We start from the raw sequence: 6,711 nt of genomic DNA on the forward strand, positions 1-6,711 counted from the left end.
CTTGCCAACCAAAAATTTTGCGTACATTAAAATGGGAGGATTTGTCTATACTACAAAAGGTGGTCGGGTCAACAGGCCTTTCCATGAATATTTTCACATTAAATTAACAGTAAAACATTCTGTTTGGAAAAAGTGTCCCCTTGATACTACATGCAGGCCTGTATTAAAATAAGTAAGACCAACTTTAAATGATGTTTGTTTGCCCTCTCCCGACTCAAAATGAAAAAAATTGGGTCGGTAGGAAGTTGAAAAAATAAAATTTTCCCAGAAAATTTCAACACCAATGCTGAATTATCAAAATCTATTTTCCGAAATGCATAAAAAAAATAATTGCCTCCTGGAGGTTTAAGTCGGGCCATTTTTATTCGGTCGGTCGGAAGAGAGCAACCAAACAATTTTTTAAAGATGGCCTAAAAGCAATTACTTCTGTTCTGGAATTTTGCTCAAAACAAAAGTGCATAGGAATATATTTATATAACTGAACGTTATAATACAGTCAGCTTTGAACCGTTGCACAATTCATGATTGATGCAAAATTAATCCCAAAATATTTTTCGCCACTCTGGTTAGGACATAAAGCATACAGTTAAAGTATATCACTGAGGGAGTCAGCAAAATTCCGGTACAGCAAGGTCAGGACTATTGCCCGAGGCGAAGCCGAGGAAAAAAGTCCTGGTTGAGGGAAACTGGAATCTTACCGACTCCCTCAATGATATATTTTTAACTGTTTTTTTTTTTTTTTTTTTTTTTTTTTTTTTACAAGCTTAATCTTTTAAAAAAGATAGGTGAGCTAGCGCTATAGCTATCATAAACCACAGAATTAGATATCTGAATTATTGGATTAATTTGCTGAATCGATTAAGGGGACTACCATTTGATTCTGAGGAGGGTAGTTGGGTGGGGGGTCTAGCAAAATCTTTCGAGTACTTATTTCCATGCCAGTCAAGGACAGATTATTTTCAAGATGATCAAGGACAGATTATTCATTTTCTTCTTCACTGAAAAAGTTTGACAAAAACAAAAAAAAAAACAAAAAAAAAAAAAAAAATTCAAAGAGGGAAGGGGGGGGGGGGGGGGTTAAGTAGCAATAGTCAATGACAGATTATTTATTTTCTTGCCGGTCGTGGAAAGACAGTTATTTATTTTCAACTTTTTTGAGGACAGATTATTTATTTCCAAAATCTGCCAGCCCCCCCCCCCCTTCAGAATCAAATGGTCGTCCCTAATTATTAATAGGAAGACACAGTGGTACACTGGAGGTAGTGTTGGGGGGGATGTGTCTTAATTCAGAATGGTGAAGGTTTCAGCTATTCAGTGTTTAATACAAAATATTCATCAGACTATTTATAAAAAAGGCTATTGTTGGATTAAATTCGGGATACCCAGAGTCAAAAAAAACATGACAATAATGAACTTCAAAGCTTTGTTTTGAGTGGGTTTTCACATTGGTAATGGCATGAATCATTAACTGTGCTTTAAGCATTCTGTAGTTTACTGTAATTTCAATTTTAAAGTGAAAAATAAGAGATAAGTAGAACCAATGAACACCTAGTTTAACAAGAGGCCCAAGGGCCTTAACGGTCACCTGAGTACAATACAACAATTTAGAGGATCCATAAACTGAAAAATGAAGCTTTGTTGCCCAAAAGCAAGAAAAATAGTATGATTAGCATCAACAAAATAATTGGTCTAGTATCTATCTGCTTATCTGACTTTCCAAGTCATTAAATCTATGAAAGTACATTTTCATTATACAATAAATTATCTTGCATAATTCTCTTATTCTATTAAGCTTTCAAATACATTATTTACATTGATTAATTATCAAAGGTGAATGGCAAAGGGGAATAACTTTGCTCAGCAGAATACAAGTTAATAGAGCCCTTGCCAGGACTAGAACACTTGACTAAATGGTCCAGGTGTTCAAAAATCTGGTAAAAATACCCTTGCATATTAAAACTTTTACTCTGTTTGCCTTGAACATCCCCAGAAGCATAGAAGATTTTCAAAGAAATGCATTTTCACCATAATATTAAATAAATAAAGCCCCATCCTTACCCAGAACATCTGACCCATTGGCCATGAACTCACAATTCTGGAAGAAGCACCCTTTCTCATTATAACTATACACTTGTTTCTTTACTTTATAACCAGTAGTAGAAAAAATATTTTGAAAGAAATTATGCATTTTCACTATATATAATCAATAGAGCTCTTTCCCCCTCACCAGAACCCCTGACCCAAGGGCCATGAGGCATTCTTCCTTATCATAACCATGCACTTCCTTTGTTCGAAAAATACCCAGGCGCACACAAGATTTTGAAAGAATTCATGCCAATTCCCTATCTAATCAATAAAGCCCCGCCCTAACACCAGAACCCCTTACCCAGAGGCCATTAAATTCATAATTTCTGAGGCAGCCATGCTCATCATAACTATGTACTTAGTTTATTTAATATCCAGGAGCAGAGAAGATTTTCAAAGAATTAATGCAATTTTACTATATAATCAATGGAGCCCATCCCTAACACCAGAACCCCTGACCCAAGGGCCATGAAACAATTTCTGAAAAGGCAGTCATGCTCACCATAACTATGTTCTTAGTTAGTTTATTTAATACCCAGGAGCAGAGAAAAAGATTTTCAAAGAATTAATGCAATTCTACTATATAATCAATAGAGCCCTGCCCTAACACCAGAACCCCTGACCCAAGGGCCATGAAATTCAAAATTTTGGAAGAGGCACTCTTGCTCATCATAACTATGTACTAAGTTACTTTATTTAATGCCCAGGAGCAGAGAAGATTTCCAAAGAATTAATGCATTCTAACTATATAATCAATAGAGCCCCACCCTAACACCAGAACCCCTGACCCTGGGGCCATGAAATTCACAATTTTGAAAGAGGCACTCTTGTTCTTCATAACTATGTACTTAATACCCAGGAGCAGAGAAAATTATTGCAATTCTACTATATAATCAATAGAGCCCTGCCCTAACACCAGAACCCCTGATCCTGGGGACATGAAATTCAAAATTTTGAAAGAGGCACTCTAGCTCATCATAACTATATACTAAGTTAGTTTATCTAATACCCAGGAGCAGAAAAGAAGATTTTCAAAGAATTAATGCCTTTTCACTATATAATCAATAGAGCCCCACCCTAACACCAGAATCCCTGACCCTGGGGCCATGAAATTCATAATTTCAGAAGAGGCACTCTTGCTCATCATAAATATGTACTAACTTAGTTCATTTAATATCCAGGAGCAGATAAGAAGATTTTCAAAGAATTAATGCATCTTCACTATATAATCAATAGAGCCCCGCCCTAACACCAGAACCCCTGACCCTGGGGCCATGAAATTCACAATTTTGGAAGAGGCACTCTTGCTCATCATAACTAAGTACTAAATTAGTTCATTTAATAACCAGGAGCAGATAAGAAGATTTTCAAAGAATTAATGCATTTTAACAATATAATCAATAGAGACCCGCCCTAACACCAGAACCCCTGACCCTGGGGCCATGAAATTCACAATTTTGGAAGAGGCACTCTTGCTCATCATAACTATGTACTAAATTAGTTCATTTAATACCCAGGAGCAGATAAGAAGATTTTCAAAGAATTAATGCATTTTAACTAATGTATATAATCAATAAAGCCCTGCCCTAACACCAGAACCCCTGACCCTGGGGCCATGAAATTCACAATTTTGGAAGAGGCACTCTTGCTCATCATAAATATGTACTAAGTTACTTTATTTAATACCCAGGAGCAGAGAAGAAGATTTTCAAAGAATTAATGCATTTTAACTAATGTATATAATCAATAAAGCCCTGCCCTAACACCAGAACCCCTGACCCTGGGGCCATGAAATTCACAATTTTGGAAGAGGCACTCTTGCTCATCATAAATATGTACTAAGTTACTTTATTTAATACCCAGGAGCAGAGAAGAAGATTTTCAAAGAATTAATACATTTTCACTATATACTCAATAGAGCCCTGCCCTAACACCAGAACCCCTGACCCAGGGGCCATGAAATTAACAATTTTGAAAGAGGCACTCTTGCTCATCATAACTATATACTTAGTAAATTTATTTAATACCCAGGAGCAGAGAAGAAGATTTTCAAAGAATTAATGCATTTTCTCTATATAATCAATAGAGCCCCGCCCTAACACCAGAACCCCTGATCCTGGGGCCATGAATTTCACAATTTTGAAAGAGGCACTCTTGTTCTTCATAACTATGTACTTAGTTAGTTTATTTAATACCCAGGAGCAGAGAAGAAGATTTTCAAAGAAATAATGCACTTTCCCTATATGATCTATATAGCCCCACCCTAGCACCAGAACCCCTGACCCTGGGGCCATGAATTTCACAATTTTGGTAGAGGACTCAATGCTTATTACAATGATGCCAACAGTTTGACTGCTTGATGTCCAGGAGTAAAGAAGAAGATTTTTAAAGATTGCATTATTTTTGGTGGTTTTAGCCCCACCCCTCAGGCCCCAGGGGGGCAGGGACCATGGAATTCACAATATTTGTTCCCCTTCACCCATAGGTGCTATATGCCAAATTTGGTTGAAATTGGTTAAGCGGTTTCAGAGAAGAAGCTAAAAATGTTCAAATGTTAACACACGACGCACACCGCACGACGCACGACGCACGCCGACGGACGAGAACGGATAGCAATAGGTCACCTGAGTGACTCAGGTGACCTAAAAATATTCCAGTTTGGTACTGTTTTGTAGCAATCGCATCCTTTCGGCCTTTCCGGCAAGCTCGGAAAACATATCCGAGATTGTTATTCCGAGCTTTCCGGAAAGATCCAGGAAGATAGTTAAAAATAGCTAGGTTTTTTTTTAATATTATAATTTTAGAAACTATAACTGATCTGTACAGTTTTGGCATTTACTGTTACCCTTTGTACATTTATTTAAGATTAGACAACAAAACGCGAAACTTCAGATCATATGTATTTTCAGATTAAAAAACGAAATTGAAATGGTGCAGTTTATCTACAGTAGTATTCCCATAATGGCCTACCATGAAGTCGAGCATACGTAATTCCAGTAAAAAAGACTAACGTAGTTGCTAGCGCTCGAGAGCGCTAGCAATAACAATCGGATCATAATTACTCGGGCTTTTCCGTCAAAAAAGGAAAAATGAAAAATTAAAGAATTATAATTATATCAGTGCTACTGCATTGTATCAATCGCTTCTCGTGTCTTTCTGACAAACTCTGAAAGATTTCCTGTTTTTTTTTTCTCTGAGCTTGCCGGAATTATGTAGGAAGGTAGTATACATGGTTAGTTTTAAGGAAAGCTAGGTTTTACCTGTTGATCTCTACAACCTTGGCATTATATGACCCAAATTTTCTTGTACTTTTAATCATAGGTTAGACAATAAATTAAGAAATTCAGAATTCGGATCATATCAATTTTTTATGATAAAACGAAATTATCATCGTACAGTCTATCTTCAGTAGTTTTCCCAGAATGCCCGACCGTAAAGTCGAGCATGCGTATTCCAGAAATATAGACTAACGTAGTTGCTAGCGCTCGAGAGCGCTAGCAATTATACCTATGCAAAAGTAAAATCTAAAGGATTACAGATAAACTGAAATTAGCTCTCTAAGCACTGATTGGTTCACTTGACTAATATAACTTCAGGCTGTTTTATTATACCGATACAAAAGTAAAATTTAGAGGATTGCGGATAACCGGGAATTAGCTTTCGAAGCAGGGATCTGCTCACTTGACTAACGCACGGCCGTGGCAAAACGGGGATTAGTCCATTCATAGCGATTTCTAGGGAATTACTCACATATAATGATCTTATGTATTAAAGGGGAAAATCAGTACATGTATAATAATTCTGGTTAAACGAGAATAAACGTGGATATAATCAATAGCAAAAGGTGATACCTAGAGGATAAATTGTCTGTACATGGACTCACAGAGTGGTTTCAATTCAACTACCCCGTCCTAACCGGAACAAATCTATCTTGGTTGTGAAAAGCCAGGGATTAGTACTCGGGAAAGAAAACAATAAAATATTTCCGTGGATAAACAAATCAATGTTGGAAAGAAGCATAAACCTCACTACTAAAATCAAAATTCATGAATTCAATAATATATTTTATTGAAGTATATAATCAGGAATGTTTCATATATGTAACATGTTTCACACATATACATGTATTTCAGATAAATATAAGGTAAGCAGATACTGAGAATTTACAAAAGCAGGACACTCTTAATAAGTAGCTCAGGCGCGGAAAATTTCCAACCCAGAAATTTCTTGACAAGCAAAAAAAAAAAAAAAACAAAAACAAAAACAAAAAACAAAACAAAACACCTTAATTCCATTTACAAACGTATTAAACTCAGAAAATTTCTTGACAAGCCAACCCCCCCCCCCCCTAAAAGACAAACCGAAAAAAACAAGAACAACAAATTCCATTTCCAAAACCACGTGAAAAAACCTATTTCGTGGCAGTGATGACGTGGTCCACTTTTTCTAGGGGGCGGGGGGGGGGGGGTGTGTTCCAAAGTCATTTTTATTTGCTTCTGTATATACTTTTAACAACTCGGCAAATTCCAAGGGGGGGGGGTGTCCTTATTCAATCATCATACACATTGATGTTAATTTTTCTTTTCTCGTGTGTACGAACCAAATTTCCTTATGTTAGCACTTTTG

The sequence above is a fragment of the Saccostrea echinata genome, unplaced genomic scaffold, assembly GCF_033153115.1.
Source record: "Saccostrea echinata isolate AGI-Se365-2 ecotype Australia unplaced genomic scaffold, CSIRO_AGI_Sech_v1 ptg000056l, whole genome shotgun sequence".
Lineage (NCBI taxonomy): Eukaryota > Metazoa > Mollusca > Bivalvia > Ostreida > Ostreidae > Saccostrea > Saccostrea echinata.